Source organism: Dendrobates tinctorius, unplaced genomic scaffold (assembly GCF_039654945.1).
Source record: "Dendrobates tinctorius isolate UK_male_01 unplaced genomic scaffold, ASM3965494v1 ptg000036l, whole genome shotgun sequence".
Classification (NCBI taxonomy): domain Eukaryota; kingdom Metazoa; phylum Chordata; class Amphibia; order Anura; family Dendrobatidae; genus Dendrobates; species Dendrobates tinctorius.
Window position 1 is genome coordinate 22187846 of NW_027361704.1, and position 14642 is coordinate 22202487.

Below are 14642 nucleotides of genomic sequence, written 5' to 3' on the forward strand. Positions count from 1 at the left end.
GCGCGTTTTTTGCGCGATTTTTGACGCGATTTTGACGCGTTTTTGACGCTTTTTTTGACACGCAATTTCTGGGATCATTGGGGATGGCTAAAAACGCTCAGCAATGCGGAAATTAATGAGCATGCTGCGTTTTTAGCCGCTAAGCGATTCCTGAGCGGTTAAAAACGCATGCATTGGCACAAAAAGCCAAAAATGCATGCTAATTAATTTGATGCATCTTTTAAGCGTTTCTGCAGCATCTGAGCCGGCTCAAACCCTGCAGAAACGCTTAAAAAAATGCATCGTGTGCACACAGCCTTAGTGTTCTTTCTTCTTGCTTCACCGTCATTATATGTTGGGGGCTGCCTTATGCTTTGGGGTCTGCTCTGGGGCAGTTTAGATTTCCCTTTCTGTCTTTAGGCTTTATAGTCCTCCGGCTGTGATCGTGGGGTCTAGGGCATTGTAGGAACCCCCCACGGCTACTGCTAGTTGTGTTGATAGGTTCAGGGGTCTGCAATCCGATAGCTGCCAACTTCTCTGGTTTTCTGGACTTAGCTAGCATTTCTATTTTTGCCTCCTACGGTGACTCATTCATAACAGTGTTCCAAGTCTATGATGGAAGCAAGGTGTTAGCGGATCACTACTCCTCCGGTGTCTGTTGCCGGACATAAAGATCCAATCAACCTCGGGGACCGGGCCCCGGCCTTTGCGCTCTCTGGACTGGAAGGGTTCTCTATCTTTCTTCAACCAGCTTCCCACTGTCCTTCTATTCTCCTTCGTTCCGATCTGTTCTATCTGTCTTATGGAAGGTTAGGTTATCAATCTCTTTCTCTGTTTTTCTCGTGCCAGCAGCCCAGATCACTGGGACCTGCTGCAGCACGTCCTTCAGACACCCATCTTCTCTCTTCTCTCTCCAACTAACCAACCAACTCCTCCCTAACTCTCACTCTTCCCACTCTTTTATATCATCTCACTCCACCCGCCTCCCAACACATCTCGTGTTATGAAGCAGGGTTCCACGAGGGGTGCTCTGCTAACCCCCAGCCTGAAGCTGTTAGGTGGCCCCATTGAACTATCCTGTGTGTGGAATGCAGGTGTGGAGGTCAGGAGTTCCCACCTTACCTGGATGGTGGGGCACTACACCTTAGAGAAGGTGCAGTACCTCTGTGGCGACTGAAGCCTCAGGGGCGCCACATCCCCCCCGTTTAACACAGCACGTCCGCGGGTTGTAAGACAACAAAAGGTACAATACAGGAACACACAAAAATGTTTAAATGCTATTCAACAATACTTATCTAATCTTCCTAATGTAGGAGGCACATTTCTTAAACATTACAAACAGCTTAACTTCCTATCTTAGTATCAAAAATTTACTTAAGTGCAATTCATAGTTCAAAGTGCAATTATTCTTTCTCTCTCTTTCTACTGGATGCAAGACACTGACTATCTGTACTTGGCCTGTCACCTGTCACTTTCAATTCTTCAGTCTTTATTCAATTCTCACATTCTATCTCAAAACTTTTCTAATTCCCTGTATCAAATATTCTATAAAAGACATTTACTTTCCACAAGACACAACATTATCAAATAGGTTATCATAAAACAATCAAAGATTCTTGCAAAGTGTGATGTGAGACTTAGGTAGATCTCCTGGAGTGGACCCGCTGGACGATGGCAACGAATCTCCCACGGGCGAGCTGGCCAGGTGGACCACCCCCTATACATGGAGTGTTTGGGGCAGGCCCGCGGGTAACTATCACCACAGCAGCTGGTACCCAGAGAGAATACAGGAGAGCTGGCAAGGGGCCAGAGATGCTGGCGGAGGACCTCCCCAGAAACAAGAATACGGATGGCGGACAGGTCAGGAACACAGGCGATACGGAGGGAAGCAGGCACGAACTGGAGAACTCAGCCAGGGGACCAGGACAGACCGGAGCACGAGCTCAGACTTCCAGATCCTAGGAGAGAGGACAGTGGAGAAGACGGGTAAGCTACAGGCAGGGAGGCAACTGGGGTGCATACAGAGACAAGGGCCAGAATCACCGCCAGCAGGAAGAGGCCGCCTGATATAGGGAGTCATGGCAGGGACTTCCGGGTCATGACCCCTCCCAGCGCAAGGTGAGGAGAGCGCGTGGCCTCAGGAGGGGTAGAGAGCACGCGTGCTCCTGACCACAGTGTGTGCGCGCACGCCCGCCGAGGAACAGGAAGCTGAACCGGGGCGCGCGCCCGACGGGACACAGGAGACGAGGCAGGAGCGAGTGCCGGGAACAAGAGACGGGGAAAGGAGGAGCGCGGAGAAGGCCGAGGCAGCCGGGACCGCGGCGTGGAGGCCGCCAGATAGTGGGCAGACTGCCGGCAGAAGAGAAGGTATCGGTGGGGGCTGCGGCGGCAGCAGCGTGACAGTACCCCCCCTCCCTACGCGCCCCCCTCCGCAGAGTGGAAAAAACTTAGCCAAAATTCGAGGAGCCCGAATATTCTCCCGAGGCTCCCAGGACCTCTCCTCAGGACCAAAGCCCTTCCAATCGACCAGAAAAAAGGTCCTCCCCCTTCGCTTCTTCATGGTCAAAATGTCTTTAACCTCAAACTCATTGTCAGCGGAGACAGGCGGCGGCGACTGAGTGGCAGAGGTTTGGAAGCGATTGAGGATGACCGGTTTTAGAAGGGAGACATGAAAAGCACTGGGGATGCGGAGTGAGGCGGGAAGTCGCAGTTTGTAGGAGACGTCGTTAATACGAGCCAATACCTCAAAGGGTCCAATATAGCAGGGACCCAGTTTATGTGAAGGGATCTTGAGACGAATGAACTTGGAGGACAGCCAAACTTTATCACCAGGGTGATATGGCAGGGAATCCAGGCGCCTTTTGTCTGCGTGTCTCTTTACCTTGTCGCGTGCTAACTCGAGAGCGGCCTTTGTCTCCTGCCAGATCCTGGAGAAATCCCCGGACAGATCAGCCGCCAGTACACCCGAGGCAGAGGGAACCGGTAGAGGTACACCCGGATGCTGCCCGTAGACAACAAAAAAAGGAGATTTGCCAGAAGACTCGCTGACGTGGTTATTATAGGTGAACTCTGCCCACGGGAGTAAGTCTGACCAGTCGTCCTGGTGGGCATTAGAAAAGTGCCGGAGATAGTTCACCAAATTCTGGTTAGTCGGCTCCGCTTGACCATTGGACTGTGGATGGTAAGATGAGGAGAAGTCAAGTGTGACATCCATCGACTTGCATAGGGCTCTCCAAAATCGAGAGGTAAATTGGACTCCTCTGTCAAAAACAATATGTTGGGGTAGTCCATGGAGACGGAAGATGTGGTGAACGAAAACTTTTGCCAAGTCTCGTGCTGAAGGTAACCCGGGGAGAGAGATGAAATGTGCCATCTTAGAGAATCTGTCTACCACCACAAGGACGACGGTACAATCTGCAGACCTGGGTAGATCGGTAATGAAATCCATGGCAATGTGTTGCCAAGGGGACAATGGAACTGGAAGCGGATGCAGAAGACCGGAAGGCAACTGCCTAGGCACCATGGTTTTAGCACAGGACGGACAGGAAGCGACAAAATCTCGGACATCCAGGGGAAGAGTCGGCCACCAGTAGTAGCGGGAGACAAGGACAAGTGTTTTTTTAAGGCCGACATGACCAGCAAGTTTGGAAGCATGCCCCCAGTGTAGGATCTGTCTTCGGTCCTTCTCTGCCACGAAAGTCTTACCACGTGGCGGCGAGACGAGAGAGAGAGGTGCCACCGTGATGAGCCTGGAGGGATCGAGATATGTGTGGGTTCCTCCTCCAAATCTGCAGAAAGGAAGGACCTGGACAAAGCGTCAGCCTTGAGGTTCTTGTTGCCGGGACGAAAGTGCAGATCAAAATCGAATCGGCCGAAGAACAGAGACCACCTGGCCTGCCGAGGATTGAGTCTGTGCCGATTGAAGGTAAGCCAGATTTTTATGGTCTGTGTAGATTGTAAACGGATGTAGGGCTCCCTCTAATAAGTACCTCCATTCCTCCAGAGCTAATTTGATGGCAAGCAGTTCCCGGTCTCCGATGGAATAGTTTCGCTCCGAAGTGGAGAAGGACTTGGAAAAGAAACCGCACGTAACAAGTCTACCAGAGGGAGATTTTTGAGACAGAACTGCTCCGGCCCCAGTTGCGGAAGCATCCACCTCGAGGATGAAAGGTTTATTGGCTTCTGGGCGATGGAGCACGGGTGCCGTGGCGAATGCGTGTTTCAGAGACAAGAAGGCGTTCTCGGCTTCAGGGGACCAGGCGTGCGGGTTAGCTCACTTACGGATCAAAGAGGAGATAGGACCAGTCAAAGAGGAAAAATGAGGAATGAACTGCCGGTAGTAATTTGCGAAGCCAAGAAATCGCTGAATGGCTTTTACCCCATGGGGACGCGGCCAGTTAAGCACAGCAGATACTTTCTCCGGGTCCATGCATAAGCCTGAGTCGGAGATGACGTATCCTAGGAATGGAAGGGTGGACTGTTCAAAGGCGCATTTCTCCAGCTTAGCATATAGGCGATTCTCCCGTAGGCGTAACAGTACTCAACGGACATCTCTCCTGTGGGCGGGCAGATCGGGAGAGAAGACGAGGATATCATCCAGATATACGACCACACAGGAGTACAGAAGGTCTCGGAAAATGTCATTTACAAATTCCTGAAAGACTGCGGGGGCGTTGCACAAACCGAATGGCATGACGAGATACTCGTAGTGCCCATCCCTGGTGTTAAAAGCAGTATTCCATTCATCTCCAGAGCGAATACGGATGAGATTGTAGGCTCCACGGAGATCCAGTTTGGTAAAGATTCGCGCCCCTCGCAGCCGGTCGAATAACTCGGGGATGAGAGGTAGGGGGTTATTTGTTCTTGATAGTGATTTCATTAAGACCCCGATAGTCGATACACTGGCAAAGGGACCCATCCTTCTTCTTGACAAAAAAGAAACCTGCTCCGGCAGGTGAAGATGACTTCCGGATAAAGTCCCTGGCCAAATTCTCCTGAACGTACTCAGTCATGGCTTGGGATTCGAGCAGACTCAAAGGATAGATTCGCCCCTGGGGCGGAGTTGAACCTGGAACAAACTCGATCGGGCAATCATATGGCCAGTGCGGTGGAAGAGTCTCTGCCTCCTTTTTGTCAAAGACGTCAGCAAAGGCCCAGTAGGCCGGGGGCAGATCCGCTGGACCCAAGGCAGGTAGCGAAGTCATGAGAGGTTGTACCGGAAGAAGACATTTAGTCTGGCAGAAACGACCCCAACGAAGAATGTCTCCAGAGCGCCAATCCAAAACGGGTTTGTGTATCCTCAACCATGGAAGACCCAGAAGCAAGGTGTGGGACAGTGACGGCAGCACGAAGAAGGCTATCTTCTCGCGGTGCAGGACCCCGATCTGTAACTCCACCTCTTCGGTGACCAAAGTGACGGTCTCGCGCAGGGGAACACGGTCGACTGAAGCTAACTGCTGGGGAACCTCCAAGGACCTGACAGGTATCTGCAATCTTTTTACCGCCTCGAGTTGGATGAAGTTCCCTGCAGCCCCTGAGTCAATATAGGCCACCTCAGAAAAACGTTTGGATCCCAGGACAAACAAAACAGAGAGGGTCAAGGGTAGAGAGGTATCACAGACACCTAGGGAGGCCTCTCTTACCTGTCCTAGGCTGAGGCGTTTGCCGGCCTCACTTGACAGGAACGCAGAAGATGGGAGGCGCTGCCACAATAGAGACAAAGACCATGTGTAAGTCTCTCCTGGCAACGCAGCTCCGCTGGTCTGAGTCAGTCCACTTGCATGGGCTCCAAAGCTGACGCCACGGTGGTAGGTCGTGGGCGAGGAGGACTGCGTGGAGAAGGGGAAAAACGAGAAGGCCTTCTCTCCCTGGCGGCTTCGCGGGAGCGCTCCTGGAAACGCAGATCAATTCGCGTTGCCAGAGAGATGAGGTCCTCCAAAGACGTGGGTGTGTCTCTCCCAGCCAACTCGTCTTTGATTCGAGCCGACAAGCCGCGCCAAAAAGCCCCCACTAGGGCCTCGTTGTTCCATCCAAGCTCGGAGGACACTGTACGGAACTGGATGGCATACTGCCCCACAGAGAGAGCACCCTGGCGGAGGTTAAATAAGGACTCGGTGGCTGAGACCAGGCGACCGGGCTCATCGAAGACTCTACGAAAGGTCTCTAAGAAGGTCGCAAGCTGGGAGACTAATGGGTCGTCACGTTCCCACAAGGGATTTACCCAAGCCAGCGTCTCACCCTCCAAATGGGATACCACAAAGGCCACCTTGGCCCGGTCGGTAGGATACTGCAGGGGCGTCAACTCAAAATGCAGCTGGCATTGGCTAATGAACTGCCGCCTGAACAGGGGCAGCAGCAGCGGTATGGAGAGCTAGTAGGGGTTTATCCACCGAGGCCATGTAATTCAGAATGTGGGCCTGGGTGTCGCGCTGCTGGGCAAGCTCCTGCTGGAGGCTGGAGATCTGAGAGGCAGTCCCTGGATCGGAGGCTTGCAAAGAGGAAAGACGGGACTCCATAGATTTGAGGAATGACATGATCCTCGCCTGATTTTCTCGGAGGAACAAAAGTTCCTTCTGGGTCGGGGTACCAGCAGGATCCATGGCCTGATTATTCTGTGATTTGAGACTTAGGTAGATCTCCTGGAGTGGACCCGCTGGACCATGGCAACGAACCTCCCACGGGCGAGCTGGCCAGGTGGACCACCCCCTATACAGGGAGTGTTTGGGGCAGGCCCCGCGGGTAACTATCACCACGGCAGCTGGTACCCAGAGAGAATACAGGAGAGCTGGCAAGGGGCCAGAGATGCTGGCGGTGGACCTCCCCAGAAACAGGAATACAGATGGCGGACAGGTCAGGAACACAGGCGAGACGGAGGGAAGCAGGCTCGAACTGGAGAACTCAGCCAGGGGACCAGGACAGACCAGAGCACGAGCTCAGACTTCCAGATCCTAGGAGAGAGGACAGTGGAGAAGACAGGTAAGCTACAGGCAGGGAGGCAACGGGGGTGCACACAGAGACAAGGGCCAGAATCACTTAGCAGGGCACAAGTGATAATCAGGCACCGCCAGCAGGAAGAGGCGGCCTGATATAGGGAGTCGTGGCAGGGACTTCCGGGTCATGACCCCTCCCAGCGCAAGGTGAGGAGAGCGTGTGGCCTCAGGAGGGGTAGAGAGCGTGCGTGCTGCGGACCACAGTGTGCGCGCGCGCCCGCCGAGGAACAGGAAGCTGGACCGGGGCGCGCGCCTGACGGGACACAGGAGACCGGGCAGGAGCGGGCGCCGGGAACGAGAGACGGGGAAAGGAGGAGCGCGGAGAAGGCCGGGACCGCGGTGTGGAGGCCGCCAGAGAGTGGGCAGACTGCGGCAAAAGAGAAGGTATTGGCGGAGGCTGCGGTGGCAGCAGCGTGACACAAAGGTGCTGAACATTGCTCCCAGCCGGGCTTTCTTGCTGTGTCCCTTGAGGTAGACATCATTCCTCGAAAAGTGTCCATGCAAAAACATTATCTTCGCAAAGTGTCTATATATGTAAAACCAAGAAAGGGCACCTAAAGAGGTGCAACTATTTACAATAAAAGTTTTTGGATTAATCAGTGTCTATGATCTCCACAGTTCCATTTCAAAAACAACGCTGCCAATCAAAACTGGGCAACATGATGAACAAAAAGGCAAAGGCACAACTGGTGCAACAAACCCTCCTGGGTAACAAGATTTAGTAAATTATTTCAATTGTGGTCCCCTCCTGGGGTTCTGGTAGCTGAACTGGAACTGTTCTCAGAGGTGGTATCTTCGTCCCGTTGGCTACTTGCTAGCCGCATATACTCAATCTCCCATACAGAGGGATAGGGACTGGTGGGGCCCAGGGAAAGGGCCATGGATATTTCTACTGTCTGCGGGGATATGGGTCCCTCCAGTTCCATAGGAAGTTCAGGAGATGGTGCCGCAGCCCGAGGCCGCCAGCCAGGAACAACTTGATCATCTCCCCTATAGGCACTGCAGCCGGGGATCGTCGGCGAAGGTCAGTGGGCCCGTTCCTATCTGTGGGTTCCGCTCCCAAAACCAGGGTCAGACCGGGGGTAGCGATCATACCTGGCGTTTCCAGCCGCGGTTCCGGCTCCGGTTCCTGGTGGTAGATGGCAGCAGCCGCAACTCCCGGAGTGACTGGTGGAGTAGGCCGCAGTTGGATCCGTGCCGGGACCAGGCCGGTCTCAGCTGGGGTTGACGGTGGAGGCCGGTGCCACCGCGCCCGATCCAGGCAGAGACACGGTCCCGGTCCTCCATTCTGTTCCAGAGCCTTCATGTATCTCCTCCGGACGGGGCTCCCCCAATGACAATATCTGTTGTGAGGCGGTGGCAGACGCAGCTGAGGATGAATCAGCGGTCGCAACCTCCGCGTAGGCGGCCTAGGGGCGAGTGACTTCTCCCCTCCCTGTTCTTCTGTCTTCTCATCTGCTTTCATGATGGCATTCTGGCGTTCTCCTTGCTCCGCCCTTCTGCTTGCCAGAGGCTTCATCTGCCCCTCCTTCTGGGGGCGGCGTCTTCTTCCAGCGCCTCCATACCAAGCCAGTATACGAACCCCTCGGGGGGGTGGGCCATGCATCGGTCACATAGTAATTCAGGCAGGGATGGCCCAAGACTCTTTGCGGTCTTTTCTTAGGACTTCCCATCTCTTCACGCCCTTCTTCTCCGCACCAGTGGCCATTTCTAATGTCCATTTTACAGTCTATTTAATTTGGTCTTCTGCACATTTTCAAAAGTTGTAAATCCAAGGCACACAGAACCCGATGGCATCGGGTCTCGTCATCCTGTTCGTGACGCCAAAATTGGGTCACCCTCGCACACCCAGGGCAGCGGGGTACTCGGTACCGGGCCGGTGTCAAGGTGGGAATGTGTCACAGCAGCGGTGACCCGGTCCGTGGCCCTGGGCGCCCAATATCAATGGCGGTGATGTTAATGGTGTTAAAGTTTATTAGAATAGTTCGTGACGCCACCCGTGGTGTTTGGCAAGTAAGATGTTGAGCCAACGCTGCATGCAGATCCGCCGGGACTGATGGTGTGGTGCAGCAAAGATGGTGTAGCTCCCCACAGGTGGAGCTGTAGTCCCAGGGCAGTGTAGGTGCAATGGATGAGGAGAGGCGCAGAATGGTATGGAGGCTGTTACCCAGGTGTAGTGGTGCGGGAATAATTGGAGGACACCCGAGTATGCGGTTCCAAAGCTTTACTCACTGTTTGCAGTTCACTCCACTGCCTGCCTCCGTACTGTGTTCTCCAGGTCAGGGCTCCAGCCAACCTCCAGGCAGGATAGGATTCTCCCTTCCACACTCCGCCAACATGTACCTTACTGAACGACTCGTCCAATGCGCCTTTAGGTGCGAAGCACTCCAGCACTTGGTTACCCTGGAATGCCTCTCTCTAGGTGTTCCTAGTCTTTACTTGTATGACAGACAGCTGTAGCCTGCTTCGGGGACTCCTCACTGCGTCCCGGCTCTCTATTCAGTTGCTGTTGTGTCCCAAGTCTATGATGGGAGCAAGGCGTTAGCGGATCACTACTCCTCCGGTGTCTGTTGCCGGACATAAAGATCCAATCAACCTTGGGGACCGAACCCGGCCTTTGTGCTCTCTGGACTGGAAGGGTTCTCTATCTTTCTTCAACCTGCTTCCCACCGTCCTTCTATTCTCCTTCATTCCGATCTGTTCTATCTCTCTTATGGAAGGTTAGGTTATCAATCTTATCAATCTCTTTTTCTGTCTTTCTCGTGCCAGCAGCCCAGATCACTGGGACCTGCTGCAGCATGTCCTTCAGACACCCATCTCCTCTCTTCTCTCTCCAACTAACCAACCAACTCCTCCATAACTCTCACTCTTCCCACTCTTTTATATCATCTCACTCCACCCGCCTCCCAGCACATCTCGTGTTACGAAGCAGGGTTCCACGAGGGGTGCTCTGCTAACCCCCAGCCTGAAGCTGTTAGGTGGCCCCACTGAACTATCCTGTGTGTGGAATGCAGGTGTGGAGCGTGGTCAGGCGTTCCCACCTTACCTGGATGGTGGGGCACTACACCTTAGGAGAAGGTGCAGTACCTCTATGGCGACTGAAGCCTCAGGGGCGCCACACCCTCAAGTCTTAGATGGGAGTAGTGCATTTACAGCCCACTACTCCACTGGTGTCTGCTGCAGAACCATTAGCGTTCGTACAACCTCGGGGACCGGGAGCCAGCCTTTCGCTTAGAACTTCTAGGCAGGGTTCTTCCTCTAACCCACGTCCTCTGTGTTCCCTTTTACTCCTACGTTCCGTGCTTGTCCTTTCCCTTCTATGGAAGCTCAGGCTTCAGGTCAACGTCCTTCTCCTTCTTTTCTTTCCTTTCCCATGCCAGCTGGCTCAGGTCACTGAGGCAGCTGCAGCACTTCTTCCATCCCTTCTTCCAGGGATCCCCACTCCTCCCGAGTGGCTTCCTTCCTCACTGACCTCCTGTCAGACTGACTTGTCATCCTAAACCATCCCACTCATATATATATTCTGAACTACACCCACCTCCCAGCACGTCTAGTGTTCCAAGCAGGAAACCACCAAAGGTGCTCTGCCTCTCTCTAAGTAAAGAGCCGCAATGTGGTTGTGCTGAACTACTCTATTGTGTGGGGTGCGAGTGTTGGAGTGTGGTCAGGAGCCTCCAACTTACCTGGATGGTCCTTAGTAGAAGGTGCAGTACCTCTGTGGCGACTGAGCTTCAGGGGCACCACATACCCCCCCTGTTAAACACAGCACATCCGCGGGCTTCAAGGTAAGCAAAGTTGACAGCACAGGAACATACAAATTTTTGCAATGCTGAATAAACTTTTCTTATACTAAACTTTCCAATATGAGAGGCACTCGCTCTTGAACGTTGCAAACAGTTATTGATTAACTACCTAAAATTCTAAGTCAAAAAGTGCAATTTTTCCATACCATACTTAATTCAAAGTGCTATTATCTGTTACTCACTATCACTTCAGTATTCTTCATCTTTCCATCTCTAGTACACATTTCTTTTCTCTCTCTAGTGCACATTTTCTACCTTCTCTCAAGTGACAACCGTGATGCCTGGTTCATCATATACTTTTTCAATTCTTTATTCAAATCTCTCATCTCTGTATCAAAACATTCCTAATTCTATATAAAAGCTATCATAAGACACATTATGAAATACTTCACATTAAAACTTTCAACAATAATTCTTGTAAGTGCTGGACACCGCTCCCAGCCGGGATCTCTTGCAGTGCCCTTTGATTGGAGTCATGCTCCAATGAGGTAGACTTAATCTTCGCAATGTGTCCATATGTAAAACCAAGAGAGGGCACCTAAAGAGGTGCAACTATTTACAAATAAAAGTTTTTGGATCACTCCAAGTTCATGATCGCTAGTTCAATATGAAGGCTGCCAACAACACAGGGCAACACTGGGAAAGCAAAAGCTAACCATGATGGTCAAAAATAAAACAAGAGGCACAACGGTGCAAATAAACCCTCCTGGGTCACGAGAGTTAGTGCAAATTTTAGTGCTGGTCCCCTCCTGGGGTTCTGGAAGCTGTTGCTGGGGTACTGCTACCAGATGAAATACTTTGGGTGTCTTCATCCTGCTGGTTACTTGATAGTCGCATATACTCTGCCTCCTACAGGGAGAGATAGGGACTGGTCGGGGTAATTGAAAGGGCCATAGAAATGTCTACTGCCTGCGGGGACGGCATATCCGCCACCTCCGATGGCTCTTCTGCTGCCGTTGGAGACTCAGCCGGCGTTGTCACTGGTTCCTCGGGGTCAGACTCTTTGGTGTCCATCGGGACCTCGGCTGGCAGCACTGCAGCCTGAGGCTGCAGGCGGAGGTCAATTGGGCCATTCCTATCTGTGGGTTCCGTTCCCAAGACTAAGGTCAGGTCGGGGGCGGTGATCGTACCTTGTGCCTCCAGGCGAGGTTCCGGTCCCGGCACCGGGTAGTGGACAGTGGCAGCCGCAACTCTCAGAGTTGATGATGGGATGGGCCGCAGTTGAATCCGGGCAGGGGCAAGGTCGGCCTCGGCCGGGGTCATCGGTGGAGGCTGGTGCAACAGCGCCCGGCCCAGACGGAGACGCGGTCAATGCCCTCCGTTCTGCTCCAGAGCCCTCATATATCTCCTCTGGACGGGACTCACTGAATGGCAATATCGGTTGTAAGGTGGTGGCAGCCGCTGCAGAGGATGTATCAGCGGTCGCAGCCTTCGCAGGGGCGGCCTGGGGGTGAGTGACTTCTCCTCCCCCCGTTTTTCTGTCTTCTCTTCTCTTTTCATCATGGCGTTCTGGCGTTCTTCTCCCTCCTCTCTCGGCCCCTTTCTTGCCACTGGCTTCTGCCCCTCCTTCTGGGTGCAGTGTCTTCTTCCAGCTCCTCCATACCAAGCCAGTATACGAACCCCTCGGGGGGGGGCATGTTGCTGTTACATAGTAATTCAGGCAGGGGAGGCCCAAGACTCTTCGCGGTCTTTTCCTAGGACCTCCCATCTCTTCACCCCCTTCTTCTCCACGCCAACGGCCATTTTTAATGTTCATTTCACAGTCTATCAAACTGGGTCTTCTGCACATTGTCACAAGATTTAAGTCCAACAAATCCCGGCCGCACAGAACCCGATGGCATCGGGTCTCGTCATCCTGTTGGTGACGCCAAGTTGGGTTGCCCTCCCAGGGCTGTGGGGTACTCGGTACCGGGCCGGTGTCAGTGGGACGTGTCACAGCACGTTAACCCGGACCGTGGCCCTGGGCGCCCAAGAAATTAGAAGTTGTGAATAATGAAATGTAGTTAGATGAATAGTTTGTGACGCCACCTGTGGTGTTCGGCAAGGGAGGCGTTAAGCCGACGCTACATGCAGATCCTCCAGGACAGATGGTGTGGTGCAGCAATGATGGTATAGCCCTCCACAGGCAGCGCTGTTGTCCCAGAGCAGTATAGATGTGGAGACACTTAGGTGATGTAGTGTCTGGCGCAGGGGATGTAGCAGTGTCAGGCAGATGGACGCAGGAAGGAATAGAGGACACCAGGGCATGTAGTTCCAAAGCTTTACTCACAGTCTGTAGTGCCCGCTTCTGTGCCGTGTTCTCTGGGTCAGGGACTCAGTCAACCTCCAGGCAAGATGGAAAGCTCCCTTCCACACTCTGCCAACTTATGTGCCTTTCCTGAACGTCTCCTCTATAGCACCTTTAATTGTGAAGATCTCCACTACCCTGTTACACTGGAGTTCCTCCTGACAGATGTTCCCAAGAACTCTACTTGCATGGCACACAGCTGTAGCCTGCTTCGGGGACTCTCTACTCCTAAGTCCCGGCTCTCTATCCTTATTGCTGTTGTGCCCTCAAGTCGTAGATGGGAGTAGTGCATTTACAGCCCACTACTCCACCAGTGTCTGCTGCAGAACCATTAGCGTTCGTACAACCTTGGTGGACCTGGCCCCGGCCTTGCACTTAGAACTTCTAGGCAGGATTCTTCCTCTAACCCACGTCCTCTGTGTTCCCTTTTACTCCTACATTCCGTGCTTGTCCTTTCCCTTCTATGGAAGCTCAGGCTTCAGGTCAACGTCCTTCTCCTTCTTTCCTTTCCTTTCCTTTCCCGTGCCAGCTGGATCAGGTCACTGAGGCAGCTGCAGCACTTCTTCTTCCATCCCTTCTTCCAGGGATCCCCACTCCTCTCCAGTGGCTTCCTTCCTCACTGACCTCCTGTCAGACTGATTTGTCATTCTAAACCATCCCACTCATATATATATTCTGAACTCCACCCACTTCCCAGCACGTCTAGTGTTCCAAGCAGGGAACCACCAAAGGTGCTCTGCCTCTCTCTAAGCAAAGAGCCGCAATGTGGTTGTGGTGAACTACTCTATTGTGTGGGGTGCGAGTGTTGGAGCATGGTCAAGAGCCTCCAACTTACCTGGATGGTGGGGCACCACACCTAAGGAGAAAGTGCAGTACCTCTGTGGCGACTGAGCCTCAGGGGCGCCACAGGAGCAGAACTGAGCTTATTACAGAGCTATGGGAGCAGGATCAAGCTTAATAGAGGGATATGGGAGCAGAACCGAGCTTACTACAGAGCTATGGGAGCAGTACCGAACTTACTACAGAGCTATGGGAGCAGAACCGAGCTTACTACAGAGATATAGGAGTGGGACTGAGCTTACTACAGAGCTATGGGCGCAGAACAGAGCTTACTAGAGAGATATGGGAGCAGAACCGAGCCTACTAGAGTGATATGGGAACAGCACCAAGCTTACTACAGCTCTATGGGAGCAGAATCAAGCTTACTACAAAAATAAGGGTGCAGAACCAAGCTTGCAACAGAGCTATGGAAGCAGAACTGAGATTACCACAGAGCTATGAGAACAGAACCAAGTTTACAAAAGAGCTATGGAAGCAGAACTGAGCTTACTACAGAGATATGGAAGCAGAACCGAGCTTACTAGAGAGATATGGGAGCAGAACCAAGCTTACTAGAGTGATATGGGAACATAACAAACCTTACTAAGGATCTGTTGGAGCAGAAACAAGCTTACTACAGAGCTATGGGAGCAGAGCCGAGCTTACTACAGAGCTATGGGAGCAGAACCGACTTACTGCAGAGATATGGGAGCAGAACCGAGCTTACTACAGACATATGGAAGCAGACCCGAGCTTATTACCGAG